A 19239-nucleotide genomic window follows, 5' to 3' on the forward strand; every position below is an offset into this window, starting at 1 on the left:
TATATTTTACCAAAAGTATTCTAAAAATTAATGTTGGAATTCTTTATAAAAATGAGATGATAAAATCTTTTGATGCAGTAACGAACAACTATTAATAAAAGAGGACTTTAACCATCTACTGTCTATAAGTAATACCGAATACAGTGAAACCTCTCTCAATAACGGACTCCTCATAATGGCGGACATTTTCACTACTTTTATACAGGAAAATCTCTAAACACCGGACACTCTAAATAGCGGACACTTTTAGGCCATATTCATTTTGGTTTTGACAATTTTTATCATAAACATAGAATAATCTTGGAATGCCTTAATAAATGTCAATCTATCTATATTATAAGGCGCATGTAAATTTTTCATGTAAATTCCACCGGTACGTTTATTTTACCTGAAAAAAAAATGTATACTCCACCGGTATGTTTTTTCATAGCAGAATCAAGTCAATTTTTCCAATTTTATTTTTCAACAAAGTAATAAATATATTTTAATAATAAATTCCAAATTAAAATAACAAATTGTATAAAAAATAAAAAAAATAAATATAAATGGAATTTTTAAGGTCATTTTTTGAGGACATTTTTGGCTAATTTTTAGAGCATATTTGTATGGTTTTGAGTACATTTAAATCCGGGCCCTAATTATAATATATCTATTGTATTTTAATATAATAATTATAAAAAAAAAAAACATAATAATTAAAAAGAAATAATAGAAAAATATATAATTATTAACATTACGTAAGTAATATGTACCTACCTACATAATTTATGTACATATTTATTATTTATATATATTATATTCAGATACTTATATCTTTTTTTAAACAATATTAAAATAAATAATTGGGCTGAGGGTGAGTTGCGGCCCGACCTTTCGTTTCCGGTGTTGGAGACCGGTGAATTCCGGTCCGATAATATTTTAGGTATAGGTTAGTTGCGGCCCGAGTAATTGTAACATTCATTACATATGTACCTTACTTGTATAATATATATTATATTATATATCTATTACCTATGTACCGTATAAACGAATAACGATAAACGAAATGTTCAATACGTATGGGAAGTTATATTTTTGTATAGGTATAATATGATAAAGATAATATAGATGGTTTTATCTTATTATCTGCCATATATGACTTACATTATGAATGCTTTGATTTTTTTTGGACATTATTATCATAATATATTACACCAATCACGAGTATACTTTTATTTTTTATTTATTTATTTTTTTTTTTTAATATAATGTCATAATATTAATATATTATATTATATTCTATAATTTTATGAATACTTTTATTTTATTTACGACCAATATTAATATAAGAACGACAATTTATACTAGAAAATACCTACATAATATTGTGATGTTTATATACTATTACTATATATAGACATATAGTATATAATATATATATATATATATATATGTAATATATACTTTATTGTATGGCCGCAATTCGTACGTACCTTTCATAAATCCGGGCCGCAACTCGTACGTACCTCTCATAAACCCGGGCCGCAGCAACTCGTACGTTATTTAGGGTTTGGGCCGCAACTCACCAACACTGAATAATTGAATATCTAATAGAGCTTTTGTAAAGAGTTGTATATTTGGATTTTTATATGGCATTTACATGCTTTCAGGTCAAAAATACGTATCTGTGGAATTTACATTTTTTTACCTGAAAAAAGGTTAGGTGGAATTTACATGCTATAAATCCAACCCTAAAATCGACTACCTGTAAATCGATGGAGTTTACAATCGCCCATATTATAGTTTGAATCTTATCTTATTTGTCCATTATTGCATCGATGAAAACATTTTTCTAGTTTATGTTCTGTGAAGTATCATACTTGTATTTGGTTGTGTTTGACGTTATGATTCCATTACATACAAACTCATACGCATTTATAAAAGTATCGTTTCCAACGCAGTTGAATTAGAAAATGCCTTCATAGGTATATAACTATACATTAAGGTCGAAACAAGCTAAAATAACTGATTTTCTCATATAATTTTAAATAATAATATATACCTATACATAATTAATAAAATAATAAAAATATAGAAATATTATTGATTATAAATATTACATAAATTGTTGTAAATATGTAATTATTAATTTCTCCGAGTTATTTTTGAGAATTCCCCCCCCCCCTCTGAATAGCGGACACCTCTAGATAAAGGACAATATTATGGAGATTGAGAGGGTATTTATCGGTTTCACTGTATTATATTAATATATTATATAATATTAGAATAGGTATTTTTTGTTATGTAAAACACTCCGAACTTATTATGTTAAAAATAAAGCAATGTTACTTATTGTATTCTATATTTTTATATACATATTTACGTTTACCTATTAATATTTTTAGCTTTAATATTTGTTTACATTATTTAATTACACATATTACGCCTGCAATGCCTATTAAACTATTGCTGAACAAAAAAAATGTATTGAATCAATATTGTTAAAACGGAGCATCATGTCTATAATATTTGATTGCTTTATTTTTAGTTTTCGGTTTCTCACGGGTACTTATTTAAATAAATCTTTTTATGATTAGTGATTACCTTCAATATTCTCTCTAAACACAATAATCGATTTTAAATTAAATAACACGAACTACGTAAAACTTTTTAAATAAATACGCTAAATAAGTGGGATACAGGTCCCATTTGTCACTTTAAATACTTTCCTAGATGTACATTTGATTAATGTATAAAATTAATTTCCAATACCTAATGACTCATTAGTAATGAGTGTTATTTGCGGTTAATAAATAATTAAAATAATTTCACATTGATAATTAAAACGCATCTACAGAAAATGGATATATGAGAATAAATGTAATTTATATCATACAAAACCTAATCGTACAATACCATTTATAGAAGAGTGAATTTTAAATTCCTATATTAATTAATACTATAGTATCATATACTAGCAAATACTGCACGGCGTTGCCCATGACGGATTCAATGTCCGTAAATTAGTTTCAAATGACATATATAATACGAAACCAATTAGGTACAATAACTAATTTTAAGATTTTCCACTTATGATTAAAAATTAGAATTACAAGATATATTTTTCATGATAAACCAAAACCTAGAGGCAAATTCAATAAATGCTTAAAAGTATACGTTAAAAAAGAATTTTATTTAATGTGTTTACATAAATAATAGGCGCAGAATTTTAAAAAAAAATCATAAAAGTAATTGTAATTGTTTTATTTATAATAGCATTTTATATGTTAAAATTCATTTGCAATTTTTCTTTTAATAATAATGATATTATTGATATTAATATAATCTAAAATAATTTAAATTTCAATAAAATTATTCAACTTTTTTGACTGAAACTTATATCAGAGCATCTCTAAAAATGTAAAATTAAAAAATTGAATTCGAGTACACAAGATTACCTATATACTATAATTTCAGATCTATTTACCTTAGCTGATGAGTACGATGGGTATGCCAATGGATTTCTTACACACTCAAAGACATTGCCTTTTATTAATAAAATTTAGGGTAACTTTTCAATTAAAAATAATTAATAACACGAATAAAATTTACGATAAAATGCTTTGTTATGTTCAGGCCCTCTCCCGAAATTCAGGTCTAATTACGCCACTGTTTTACGATTTATATATTTATATATATATTATTTAATAAGTTATAAAATACTAATTATTATTTTATATGAATAAAACTTTTCGTTTTTCCAAAGTGGTTCATATTATACATAAATATTGAAAATATTTATAGTTGTGTACGTGTTCTGCACCAGTATTACATACCTATACCATTGATTAAATATATATATTTATATATTTATATATTTAATCAATGCCTATACAAAGTACACCATACACATATTTTTTCATTGTGTATTTTAATATTATTGTACTTATATTATTAAGTAATGATATTTCTATAGCATTCGTTTTTATGACTAAAAAATATATACAACAATAGGTAGGTGCCATAAAAAAATGGTTGCAGCTGAGGAATGCGATGTAAAGAGGGTTCACCGATTTAATAACAATCTAACGAAAATGGAAGTTACACGTGGCAGGAACTCAATAGTTACAAGTGTGTGCGTTAGTGAGGGTGTTTGTGTGTGTGTGTGTGTGTAATATAATGTGTTTAGGTTTAAAAACTAGTTCATACTACGGACCAGGAATCAAAAACTGGTTTCCAAAGTGTACGGTTAAAACTTTTTTTTTTCTTTAATAGGTTAATAAAATATTAGTATGGAATATATCTTTTAAGAAAATTATAAAAATAATAAATAAACATCCACTAAACAGATGTAGCCATAAATATCATTTCTTCTATAAATTAATTATATTTTGTACATCGCTGTGATTTTTCAAACGTTATAAATAGTTACCTATTCAACTAGGTAGTTGACAATATTTAAACAAACAGTAACAGTTTATTATTCTAGGAACTTGGAGACTTTTCGCTAAAATAATAATTATTATTTACAGTTCACCATCAAATTTTCAAAATGTTTGATGTACATAATATGAAGTGTATCGTTCTATTTATATTGAATGTATTATTGTGCATGTGATTTTTGATTTTTGATTGGAAGATCATAATTTATTTTAAGGCTAGTATATTTAGTTTATAGAACAGAAGTGTTGAAAATTACATAATGTAAATACTAAAATACCTTTTACATTAGTATTAGAAAAAAATAGTTAATGGTAATATTTGTTCGAATTCAATATTTCAAGTTTTCACAATCTTCAGTTATCACCGTTTGGTGAGCGTGTGTGCAGTTTTTTTGGATTCTTTGTATGAATATCAAAATTTATATATAACTACAGGTGTTGAAAAAGTACGGCTCACCAACTGTTATCATTTTTCTAATCGTTGGAAGTAATTTTAAATGCCTTTTTTTTTAAAGGTTAGGTATACTCGGTCACGGAAGAGAAACATAAATAAATAAATTTTTTTAGGTTCCCTTGTTAAAACAAGTTTTGCTTCCAAGACTACTAATCTGTAATGACATAAAAATGTATTTATTAAAATAAGTACCATTAATTTGGACCACAGAGCACAAAATTTCTGGGAAACCTTGTAATAGAGAATGCTATAGTATTCCCTGAAAAAAATCCTTAAAATAATTAGTTAGAGTTTAACTTATTAAAGCCAGTTGGTTAAGTATCTATATTATAATACCTAAATGAAAAAATTTGTAATTATAATTTATAATAATAAGTTTTTTAACAATACTTAAGCAAACAAAATTGTTAAAAATTCAAAAAATAAGTTAAATTTTCAACTATCAGAGGAATGAAATGGATTCTGTATTAGAAAAGAATATCATGGATATTGGGATTTCTCGAAACATAATGCATTTTACATTCAAATCTGAGCCTTAGTAATAACAATAACAATAATGTAAGTCAGCATAAAATAAAGTTAGCACTAACTCTCAAAAGTTGTTGAACAAATATTAAGTAATGAAAATATATAATTACAAATATTGATAATTTTTATTTTTTGTGTTTTTTTTATTAATGTTGGTATTGTAATATTGATTATGTTTAATTTAGAGGATTTTTTCCCGAAGTTTTTTCCTTTGATTTTTTTTTTTTTTTTTTTGGGGGGGGGGGTTATTTTATCCGGGGATTTTTTGAATCAATTCCATACTAAATCACTGTTAGTACTTTTTTCATTTAAGAAATATTTTATTTAGTATATCATAACATGTCATGATATTATGCATTATATTAAATTACACACTATTATCAAAATGCAATGGGACCATTATCTGGGACCCCCTAATCGGTCACCCAAGATTCCACTAATAAAAATAATATTATTTATTTTATTTTATAATTACATTTTTTATTTTATCGACTCAATGCTTACACAATATATATTACAATCTAAATAATTGAAGTGGTTACAAAGTTTTATATTGTGTGCACTAAATAAATATATTATAAAAAGTTCATACATTATACTATATTATAATAAATAATAGGCCTAGAGATGAGTAAATGAATAACAAGTTTTTTTTATAAACAACATAACTTATCGAAATTGACAGCTCGAAGATAATATGTACCGTAGGGCATACCAGCATACCAATTGTCAATTACTAAATTATATTCGTATAAACACATAATATTTAAAAAAAAAAAACTAATATCTAACGTCATACTATTATATGCTCAGAAATAAGATTTTTTTAAATAAAACCAAAAACCAGTACAGCCAAAAACTCGTCTTAGACCTATTTAATGCGTTTATTTCTTATTAAAGTGGTTTTTGGTATATTATATAATATGAAAAGTAATATATATATATTACACACGAGGATACGAATAGTTAATCTGTGTACGAGAATTTCTCAAATTATGATAATGCTGTATAATATAATATGTTAAATGACCTTGCCATGCCATCACCACCGTCGTATTCATTCGCATGATAATAATATAATGGAAGAGCGCTCCGCGGGAACCACCATATAATAATAATAATAATAATAATAATAGGTAAAAAAAAAACCGGGTAGGCGTTTAGACGGGACAACAGTATAAAATATTATTATGTTCGACTGACGTGCAGCTGCGATTCGAACACTAGCCAATGGGTACACGCCCGTAATAGATGTACATAATATATATTATTATATTCTATACGTATCGCGCGGTAGGTTGGACGCGTCACGGGGGATAATTTATATTAGGGGATGTTGTTGGCGACGACCCGGCGGACAGCTGTATCGATTTAGTCAAACTCCTTTTGTGCGCAACATTTCGTTTTCGGTATGCGCGACCTTTTCTGTATCTTAAACGACGGGGGTTGAAACTTGTAAGATATGTGCGTACATATATGTACAATGTACATATTTCGAAGCGGATAATATTCTCGGCCAAGAAGACCGCATCATAACAATGATGACGATGACGATAACGATTATAATGATGATGTAATGATAATAATATGTGACCTTTTTGTAAAAAAATGTAAATTGATAATAAAAAGAATATATGAAACGTATATAATATAAAGTGAAATCGTATTTCTTTCGTTTTGAAAACTAATTTTACGCCATTGTATAATATATTATAGACCATATATTAAAATATATATTACTATCGTGGCCAAAGATCTAAGGATTATAATATTAATAATATATTATTATTATTATTTCAGGCCATACGGTGGACGATTAACGCCATCGCTGTGCTGCACCGCGTCGCGACCACAGGTTTTTAAGTCCATAGGTTGTTGTTCGTATCATCTTGAATTCTACTTCTTCTGTATCTTAATTTTTTTTTTTATAATATTTAATTTAGTGAGTACCTACAAAGCTATAAACATAAACCAAACGAAATAATTTTTGTGGCAAATACATTGGCATACGTTTTAATGAATGTATTTTTCTACTATTACATTTGTTCACATAGTCACATCTCACATTCTCACATCACTAATATTTATTATGAAAAATTTATTTTCATAACAAGTGTCATGCGTAGTAAAAATTTCAGACCTTCCACAAATATTTTTATTCAGAACTCTAATGAGTAATACTACGTATAAATATAATACATATTTGTAACAATGAAAACAATTAAAAATTTTTTTTAATATATGAACCATGTAAAAAAAAATTACAAATCAATGTTAACACATTTAAAATTATTAGGTGTATGTTAAAATAACAAATCATTAAAGGGATCCAAATTTTGAGACCTTTATGTAATATGGTTAACACTCTTAGTATTTAATGTTTCAAAAATACTTTAATAAAACATTTTTTAAAGATAAAACATTTTCATACATATAGTATAATTATATTTTTATAGTGTTTTGAATTTAATTCCAATTTAATTTCTCCACACCATACAATTATTAGATTTTTAACCTATGATAATTAAACATTATAAGCCTGTATTAATATATAATATATTGTATAGAAAAAAAAATTAATGGGTAGGTGGGTATGTAGTTGCTTGTCTCTTGGCATGTAATAGACTAAAATATAGTACCTATATATTTTGAGTTGGCATAATAAAATAATTATTTATAGCAGATTAAATATTGATTAAACAAATAACATTGAAAAATTAATAAAGGTACCTGTTATAATTAATAAACATTTATGAATTTAATATTTACTAAATTATGTATAATAAAGAGCTAATTTTTATATAAAAACATAAAAATAATTAAATATAAAATCGTAATCTGTACTTATATCTTACATATGTACTATATTTTTAAATTAATAAAAATGTCATTGGTATAATTAGATGTTTAAACAAGAGGTTGCTTGAGCTGAGCGTCAATTGTTTTTGCCATAAATCTTGATTTCTATTTCCACCAAATCTATTTCTATCTACCTGTATATAATCTATAGTTTGAAGACCATGTAGACCCAGAGGCCACCACGAGAAAGCCGTTTTCAATGAACCCCAAAAACAATCATAATACATAACGTAATTATAACAATTTTCTAATACCAAGCATAACTAAGAATTTAATTACAATTAAATTATAAATAATAATAATATTAAATTAAATTACCTAAGAAGTACATTTTTCTGGGCTAGTCACGGTTAGTATATTGTTTAGGTAACTAATATGTAGGTATGTGGGTTAAGGCCAAAAATTCGAGTAACCACTGTATGTCATAAAAACGCTTTAATTTGTTCTGTATAATCATAGACAAATTGTAATTTGTATGTTCAATATTTTATCAAATTGTGACTATCCTTTAATTCTAACCATAGTTGAATTTAAACTTTACTGCAATAAATTCTAATAATAACAATATAATATATGTACTTACAGCATCCAATAGAATTTTTAAATTAGACTCTGGTAACATTTATTGGAACGAGGCTGACAATATTTCACATTGCGATGATGTATATGTATATTATAGTGTGATGTACTCTGCAGAAATGGGGGGATAATAATATGACTACGTATGATGAAGGGTGTGAATATGAACAATATAATTAAACCACTATGTTAACATTTATTTATATATAATATAGGTATAAAGTGAGTTTGCAAGCTGTTCGGGAAAATCTAATAATGCACGTAAAACCGCATATAGATGACGTATTACAGTAATATACTAGTTACAATAAAACTTGTACAGTTATATGTATTATTACATAACTATATGTACTATAAAAAATATTATATGCATTATTCATGTATGTAATACTGAATATTTTAAATATTTTAATACACACATTTCATACTAAATATGGCTTTGTTTGGAACGAAATATCTTTAGAATAAATCAAAAATTCTGTTTAAAATGTGCATAATAAATGACTTTAGTTAACGTGACATTGTGACAACTTGATGTAATATTTGGTATGTACTCAAATGACATTAAATTTAGGAAGGGAAAGAATTGGAAGAGATCAAATAGATAGAGAGACAGTGGAGTATTTATGTAAAAAAAAAAAACAAAGAAAAATTATTTTAACTTAAATCTAATAAAAATGCCAAAAATTGTTTATTCATTTTTATATTATGTTTAAAAATATTTTGAAGACAATATCTGACTGCTAGGCTTTCGCCAAGGTGTAAAGGGAGTACAAGTTGATAATTAGGTATATTGTACGATATGTCAGTACGAAATGTCTCTTATAGTCATGTTTATATCTGGCAATCAGTTAGCACTTGATATTTGGAGTATATAAGGACTGTTATTTTAAAAATAATAAGTTAAAGTAAATAATTAAAAACATGATTGTGGAAATATATTTTATATATTTTGTTTCGTGCAAGTATGTGGTGTATATTTTTATATAAGAGTATAAATATATAATTATATGGTGATGAAGGAATTACAACTACATGACTATATGTTCATAGAAAGGGAACTAAAAGTCGGAAGGTTGTCGGAACAATACGTGGAAATGATACTCATTCAATATATGTTCGGACGTATGGTCCGACGACCTTTTTAAAATAAAAATTATTTATAGGTAAAATTTCAAGAGAACCCTATTGGCAGTGCCATTATTGGTAGGATGATAATGGTGTAAGGTACAAAAAAACTTGAAAGGTTGGTCTGGGTATGCGCAGAGTGTGCGTATGTACCTCAGTGGGCTGTGTTTTCTCGGTATTGATATCCCGAATTACGATGAGCTTGTATAACCATGGAAACCAATAGTGTTTGCTCACAAAATCTACTCTTTGAATCGCCCGAACCCAGCAACGTCTGCAGTCTGTTGCTGTCAGCATTCTATATACATTACGTGTAAACCAAATAATATACCTAGTCACAGTGGCGGACTAGAAGAAAAACACAGCCCGGGAAAATCATAATTGTAGAGGCCCTCAATATACTAACGGCCTTTTAAATATATAATATATATTTTTATACGTCATGTGGATGCTATAACGGTCTATACAATACCTAATAACTATTTTAGATTCTGAACGGAGCGATGAATGTATTATTTTTACAATGATGTGTGTTTTTTAAATTTTTTTTTGTGTCATCACCTTTTAGGACAGTAAAAATGCTTAGAGATTTTTAACAGTATCTTTTCTAATAGGAAAGTAGTGAATCTAGTTGGTATAATAATAATAATAATAATAATAGTTTTCCCAGTAGTTTTCAAAAGTGCCGTGAAAAACAAAAGAAAAATTATTTTTATTTTTTGATGTAACTCTAAAACAAATTACCATAGATACATGCAATTTTGACTGAATGTTTATATTAGCATTTTTTATACACCAAAACATTTTTAAAATATTTTGACTTGTTTTGAGCTGTTTACGGCAATTTAAAATTTCATGGTTTTTAATTTTTTTTCTATAAATATCAACAAAATTGTATTTGTTGTCCCAAAGTGCGTGTAAAGGTAATGAAAGGCTCCTCATATATTGTTACTATAGCGGTTGAAAAATATTAAAAATGCATAGGCACAAATTTTTTTTATAGTCATTTAAAGTTTGAACTTTGACAAAATGTATCAAAATCTTGAAAATTATCAATCATTGTAATTAAAAAATTATGAAATGTTCAGTTTTTATAACTAAGGATTAAAAATTAAAAATATTGATTCTCATAAATTGTTCTTATTATGGCCAACAAATCTAAAAAATATATAGACACAGTTATTTCTTATAGAAATTTTAAATTTAAATTGTGAATTTTTATTTCTTTATTTTAAATAAAATCAAATTTTTTAATTACATCTAGATTAGTATTCTTGCTCTACGATAAGAGGTATTACCTCAGTGTATAGAGCAAAGCTAGTAAATTCATATGTTAACCATACACTTTGTTCACATTTATCAACTACTAACAATAAATAAATTTATTATTATTAAAAAAAAATTTGGACGAAATTACATGTTAAATCCAATAATATCGATTTTGGTTATTTTGTTGTAATTTAAAAATAAATATTATTCGTGGATATAAGAAACTTTTAAGAATATATGTATTGACATATTATTGTATTTTATACACACAATGACATTTTCAAATGTATTTTTTGGGGAAAAATGAATGTAGAAGACACTAATGCCTAATACTAAAATCAATTACTTTAATCACAATAATATTATAAAATATGCCTATTGCCTACCTATAGTAATATTATAGACATACCGTCTCAAAATCTCGTTTTCGTACACAATAATATTATATCATTGAATTCAAATTTAATACCATTCATTACAGTGACCTACTATTATTGTAACCTACTGTCAGCCTGGTCTGGCCGAACACAAGCCAGTCCTTCATTTTAAAATACCTAATCAGAAATCTAGGTTTTTATGTTTAATAATATTTTATATTACATACTTATTACTTATTAGATAATATTTTAATTTATTATTTCACCATTATAATATTAATAAATATATATTTTATACCAGCAGCGGCCCACCGGGAAATTTCCCCGTATCCCGGTCGTCCAGTCCGCCACTGTAAACCTAGATATCGATTTTAAATTATTATGTAATTTTTTTATAGGTACGAATAAAGAAATTCAACTTTTTTATTCCAAAAAAAAACTATATTTACGTCAATTATTTTAAACATTTATAACACTTATACTCAGTGTAAAATCGGAATATACACCAAGGGGAGAATACCCCCTCATGACATTTAAGTCACCTCCGACCATCACCCCTCACAAATACTACTGTTAACAAAATGTGTTTCATAAATGTACAATACCCGATGTGATTAGTTAGAACTTATTTAATGGTGATCAATAAAATTTGTTTTATAATTATAATTTATTATACCTACTAAAATGTATGACCAATGAATAAATTAGACCTCCTTCCCGGAAAATTTTTCTTGACCTAAAATTGCATATACCTACTATTTATTTTTATTTTCTAGTTGTACAGAAAACGAAAACCATTTTATATCAATACCTTGCCTTTCGGTTCAGTCAACTTTTTCAGAAATATTAAATGGTTTGTATATCTTTTTTATATTCATCATTTATTTTTCGATAGTAATTTTATTTGTATGTTGTTATATTATTGTCCGTAACAATTATTGAGCCATCATTTTAGTATCATTTATAATGTTTATACATATTATTATTAAAATATCTGATTACAGCAGTATTTACCGGTCACCAAGATGATGACACCATACCTGAATGACAAATTCTACTATAATATTAAAAATGAAGAAAATGTCCTAATCAAATTCATCAAGGTCCTATATGTGACAGCTAAATTGCAGAAAAATGACTTCGATAATCACCGTCGCAATGTAGATGTTTGCGATGACGGCATCGGCAACAGCGGAAACGGCAACGGTGGCGACGGCTACCACTGTGGTGCAATGACAACGGGCCTGCAGATGATTCTGAATGGTCCAATTATATAGGCATTCGTTGCATTTGGGGCTACAAGTCACAAGACAAAAACGCTGCTGAACCCTAATCGCATCTCATCGTTTGATGTCCGAGAGGTGAGACGGAAAGGAAATTCGCGTGCGTATGTCTGCCGTTTCCACTGTCCGAAGCCATAGTATTTATATATAAAATATATATATATATATATATATATACAATTACTATCTATACACATATATTATTATACCTACTATAGAAATCCTTTAATCATTAGGAACCTTCCACTATATAGATATTAAGTGTTTATAATATTTTTAAGACATTATGAACTTGATTTTAAGATTTGTGTTTAACTTATTTTAATCGAAGTTCGACCATTTTGGTAGGATTTATCGTTTTGTTTTATTTATTTTGCGCATTTTTCTTTATCGATGATTTGATTTACGTAATCTGTAATCACAACATAAAACCATATTCATGCAGATTTTTATTTTGTTATACCGCTACAAGTTGTCTGAAATTTTAACGATGACAAATAATCAAATATTACGATAAGCAATACGCATATATCACAAAAAAATCAAATACTAAAAAAACGAAAAACTTTGATTCTAGTCATATGTTGTAATAATAAATAAATAATTTATATCAACTTTTTATTGATCGAAATACAAAATTAAGTAATACCGCAGTAGAAAATAACCTATTTAAGTTATGTAGATTAATTGAGTCATGCATGTATACGATACTGCATAATATTTCATCAGTCCATTTACATAATATTTATCATTTTAGGATTAAAAATTTACGATTACTTCTTGTCAAAGCGGTAATGATGCTACACACATTATTTCGTGTTATTATTTTATCAATATTTTCGTTTTAAATGTTTTAATAATAACGCAATTTTTTATGTTAATACTTAATATTATAGTTTATTTAAACATGTGTTAATAAAATCGTCATTATTATACATTTAATATTATTAAGAGTTAATCCGTCCTAGGACTACCACATTTATAAAAAAATTTAAAAAGTACTTGTTATGCCATATAATAATGTAACGTCTTTGAAGTGTGATTGGATGATAACATGACGATCTATACTATAGATTCTATAGTAGGTAATGTTAACAATAAGCTTATTAATAATGTGTCATATACCTAGGTATATAATAATATAATTGAGATAGGTACCTTAGTAGGCAGTGACTTTGTTTGGTAGGTATTGCATCATATTGCCTATTATAATATAGGTATTAAAGCATTTTTCAGAAAGTGTTATTTTTTTAAAGTAAATTTATAAATTATAATTTATTATTTTAATTTGATGGCGTTCTTGGTTTTTAAGGTTTCATTAAACCAATACTTTACAAAAATGAAATAGATTGTTTTTAATTATATAAATTGAAGTATAATAATATTATTTGTTATTACATGATGGTATTTAAACGGAAAGAGGCTAATGAATATAATAATAGTTATAACGAAGATCCGTTACACAAGCATCTTGATTTTAAAATTCGACCCACTAATGAATTAAGATTTTGTCAAATATATATTATATACATATATATACATAATATTTTTTTTTCTGGCCTAAGAATTTTTGTAATGTAAGTTATTTCGTATTTCGTTTTTAAAGTTCTGGTTTTTCATCACACCCGATACCTTTTTAAAATTCTAATTTCCATTACTAAAATTTAACACTAGGTATCTTTCAAATTATTATTATTATTATTTATTATTGACCATACATTTGAGTTACAGAACTTAGCTTATCTATATATGCCTTGTATTAATTATTCAATACAGACTTCGTAAAAATGCAATTTTAATTACGAATAGTACCTATAAGCGATTGTGTTAAAGCCATTAAAAAATATGCATTAACAATAATGATATAAACGTGTTATTATACAACTATATTTGTAATTTATATATTATAAGTATTTTTGTATAAATTATAATCTATACTTTTATTTTTTGGTTTTTAATGTTTCATTATAACAATTCTAAATCTATACAAAAATTAGTGTAAATTGACTTTAACCACATAAATTGGAATATGATGATTAAAAACAAAACAATGATGTTAATTAAATAAGTGTTAATATAACTTATAAACAAATAGGCATAAATTAATTTAGCTATTATTATTCACTTAGTACTAATAATTACATAAATATAAAATAAGTATCTGTATATTATCCAGTAAAAAAAAATTTTAAAAATAGCCAACAATATCGTTGAAGCCGATCGAAAAATTCCGTAGTGTGATAAAATCTTTGCAAATAATATTATAAAGGTGTTTTTGTTAAACTATATTATTTTAAAACTATTTTTGTATAAACTATTATTATTGTTATTTTAATAATATTGCGTTTGTGGATTTTAATGTTTCGTTAAGCCAATTATATTATACTTAAAAAAATAATGTAAGTTTTTTTTTTGAATAAATTATATAAAACAAAATATAGTTCAAAATGAATTAAGTATTTGGATATTATTTAATAAGGCTTATAACTTATAATTAGGTTGCAATAATCATAATAATAAATATTGTCGTTTAAGTCGCTAAATTTTGCTAACAATATAGATATTTACAGTTATTCTTATTCTTATCAACACAATATTATAAAATTATATCCTCAAGTAAATATTTTCATATTGATCATAATTCATAAATTTTAAATCGATTGCGTCCATGATGGTTTTGATTATGTATTTAGAAAAAATGTAATCCATTTAATATTAATATATAAAAATATTTAATATATGTTTAATATTTAATTTATTTAATATATAGGTAAATCATAATGTAATTATTAAAAAAAATAAATATAACTGATATAAGTTAATTTAAGTTTAATTATTTACATTGTATTACGTACTTAGCTATAATAATAATATTGTGGGCTATAAAAGTGGGCTAATCACCATTGTCGGCGAAGCCATTACAATTAATACCTAATGATATTATGCTGTGTCTCTTATATGTTAATATTATTCAAAATAAATGGGCTTAAAAATATCATTGCCATCTTATATTTGTTTTAAAGAATTAGGTATTCATTATTTTATTTCTATATATTTCTTTCTTTTAAATCGTTATATTTTGCTTTGCTGTGGCATATTCATGACTGTATGTCTGTTTTATGGGATTCGTCAACCTTTTTTCAAACGCAAAATGATTCCAGACAAAATGTTTGCATTTTTCTGCTTTTATCCTAAACATTTATTAACCTTTGCACATTATTCAGCTGCTTTGTTTGAGCAGTCCATTAGACTCTCGGTAAACAACTAACTTGCATAAGTTACACCTTCCTGATTTTGTTAATTATTTACATTTCTCCTAATGAATATCAACTTTAGGATACCTACCCATCAAGTGAGAAACTTCGCTCTATAATAGTTCTAGGGTTGCATATTCAATTAATTTTAAAATAAAAATCAGATCGACAATAGTGAATGTTGTAAAATTAATAAAGAGCTGAAACAAATATTATACGATTTAGTACATTCTTGGTCCATTCAAAAATTTGCAAAAAACTTTTGTTATACTTCGACCCTGCCAGGATTCGAACCTGGAATCTTCTGATCCGTAGTCAGACGCGTTATCCGTTGCGCCACAGGGCCATCTGTTAGAGCAGGGGACGTTTGTTGTACTTATAGCGTTTTCCACCACACCACACTATTGCACCAAGGCGGCACTGTTACAGTTCACTCATAAATTATATAATCGGACTTAATCGTCCTAATGCGGCTGGCGCTAGTGTAGATGAAACATAAAATCTATAAGTACTTATTACTGATATAAAAAGATAGGGCATGCTACGCCCATTAGGGACCCTCCATTATAATATATATCTATGTGAATAACCCAAGGTTTATTTTAACAATACATCACTGCAAATATTAATCAATACTCTTTTACTAAATTCGTTGAAATTTCGGAAGGGTAACTTCAGATTATTTTTTACTGATTTCTATTTAAGTACCTTTTTAAAAATTTATAACCGATGACGATGCAGGAACTGCCTTTGCATTACTTCCGCAGGGCAAGCTTTTAAGCACCTTAATACGTGGTTCTTATTGTTTATGTATGTATTTAATTAAAAAAATTAGCAAATTTTAATAATTTTAAAAATACTTATACAAATGTTTGTGATAAAAATTTAATAGGTTCATATCATTGATGTAGGCAGTGGAGTATTTACATTTTTTTTTAGGAGAATAAAAAGTTAATTTTATTACACGTATGTATATAGTGATATATGCATAGATAAATAGATCACATGATCTCCCTACTACCCACTTGTGAGATAACTTATAAGCATTGACGAAGACTAAGAGGTCGTTTCAATGAACAAATACAAAAAAAAAATAAAAATGCTATTCGTAGATATAAGGGTACCTATCCTGTGCAAAATATGTTCTCATAGCAATTTCATAGTAGTCACATTGAGACAATACATATTAAATTTATAAAATAAAAACAAGTTTTCTTTTTCTATTATCTAATTCGTCAATCACTTTATTGATTTAAAAATTAACTCAGCAAACTGATTATTAGGCAAGACCTTTAAATATTATTCTATAACGATTTTCAAATAATTGTTTATAACAAAAAAAATATTTAGGGGTTGGTACGGGCACGAGGGGACTCGTAAATTCACCACTAGGCGGAGAAATCAACATGGTAATTTTTTTCATATAGGAACTTACACGCAGCTTATTTTCATTATTCCTGATAGTAGGAACTTATCATTTGTAGGAATTGACATATGAAGGATTTCAATTTAAACTACTATACTGCCTTGTAAGGACTTACTATTGTTCAATTTTAATATTCAAATAGCCTAAGTAATGTTTTTTTTTTTAATCAACAGTTCTTTCCAGGTAGATTAGTGATTAAGAATAAACAAACATAAATTCCCACACAAATTAGGTGCTGAAAAAAATGGTTTTAAAAACATGGTTTAACTTTTAAAAAAAAACTTAATATATTGTTATAGACTATATGGTTACTATAATGTTATAATTAGTTATGTTTTCTAATTAATTTTGTTATTTTCTTAGTGACTATCACTAAGCATCATTTTTTGGGCTAATATTTATCCAACAAATTTTTGTTATATGCTATCATTTAGTTATAAATGTATGATTATTTTTTCGAGACAATATTGTTTTTAGGTTTCTGGCATTACAAGAATTTTTAAAGTTAAATATTGATTAAGTATTGTGGACTGATGTATAATAGAAAAAACAACTTGTACTGAATAATATAAAATATTTATTTACTTTAGAACATAAGGACGTAGAACTTTATGTTCATATGCTAACTATGGTTATTTTAGAATGTCTACCTCAATGTCTAAGTGCTTATCTCAAATTGCAGTACCTATTGTACACAGAATATGATTAATTTATAGGAGATGAGCTAATATATTAACTATACCTACAAATTTATTTATATTCATGTATAACCTGATTTAGTCAGAACTTCATATAGTAGAATATGAAGAATTTATTGACAAGACATTTCTGACATCTGATGTAATTTTAAAACACATAAGTTCTTAGTATCAATTTATAAGAAAAAAAATATAGATTTAAATACTAAATATGGGTATTTTATGATTATAACTTAATGTTTTAAATGAGTACGCCTCAGTTATGCTAACATTTATAACAATTTTAATAAATAATATAATAATAATATTTAACTATACTAGGTATACAATATTATGTTTTTAAATAGGTAAGATAGGTAGTTTTTTCAAATTTATTCATTTTTTTTTGGTTAAAATGTAAAATATATTATCATCAAGTTACTTTATGTTTAATGATTATATTCTAGAATATATAATAACCATGTTAGTATATTTCCTCTAGTATCCCACAAATCAATTGAGTAAAAAAGATCAATGTCACTGAAATAGTATAAGCAAATCTAATTTTTTGAATGATAGGTACCATAATAATTTTAGCTCCAAAGTAACTTGCATAATATAGCACCTATAATTTATATTACAATTGAATATTTAAGAAACAGAATAAGTTGAAATTATTTATATTAATAGTTTCGGTTGAAATGTCTAACAACAAAAATATAAAATATAAATACAAATCAGTTAATCACGAACAAAATACAAATAACAATATCTTCTATTATCATATTCTAAATCATAATATCACAGATTATATAAATAATCTGTGATAATATTTAGAACGGTATCACTGGACTAGTCAACTGTAATCTTTGGTTTACGTTTCCATATACAATCGAATATCAACTATCGATAGTGTGAAAATATAACCAACAAATTTCTTTTTTTTAAATATAAACGATGTTAACGTTCACTATTCACATTTCT

General features: G+C 26.0%; 1 non-coding gene across 1 annotated transcript; it reads right to left on the reverse strand.

Annotated features, from left to right (window-relative positions):
• Positions 1-16425: 16425 nt before the first annotated feature.
• On the reverse strand, positions 16426-16498 carry TRNAR-ACG (transfer RNA arginine (anticodon ACG)). Its single transcript has one exon. It is a non-coding gene; the product is annotated as a tRNA-Arg (tRNA).
• Between the last annotated feature and the right edge of the window lie 2741 nt (positions 16499-19239).

This window comes from Diuraphis noxia, unplaced genomic scaffold, assembly GCF_037042655.1.
Source record: "Diuraphis noxia isolate RWA-SAM2 unplaced genomic scaffold, SU_Dnox_SAM2 contig0001, whole genome shotgun sequence".
NCBI lineage: Eukaryota > Metazoa > Arthropoda > Insecta > Hemiptera > Aphididae > Diuraphis > Diuraphis noxia.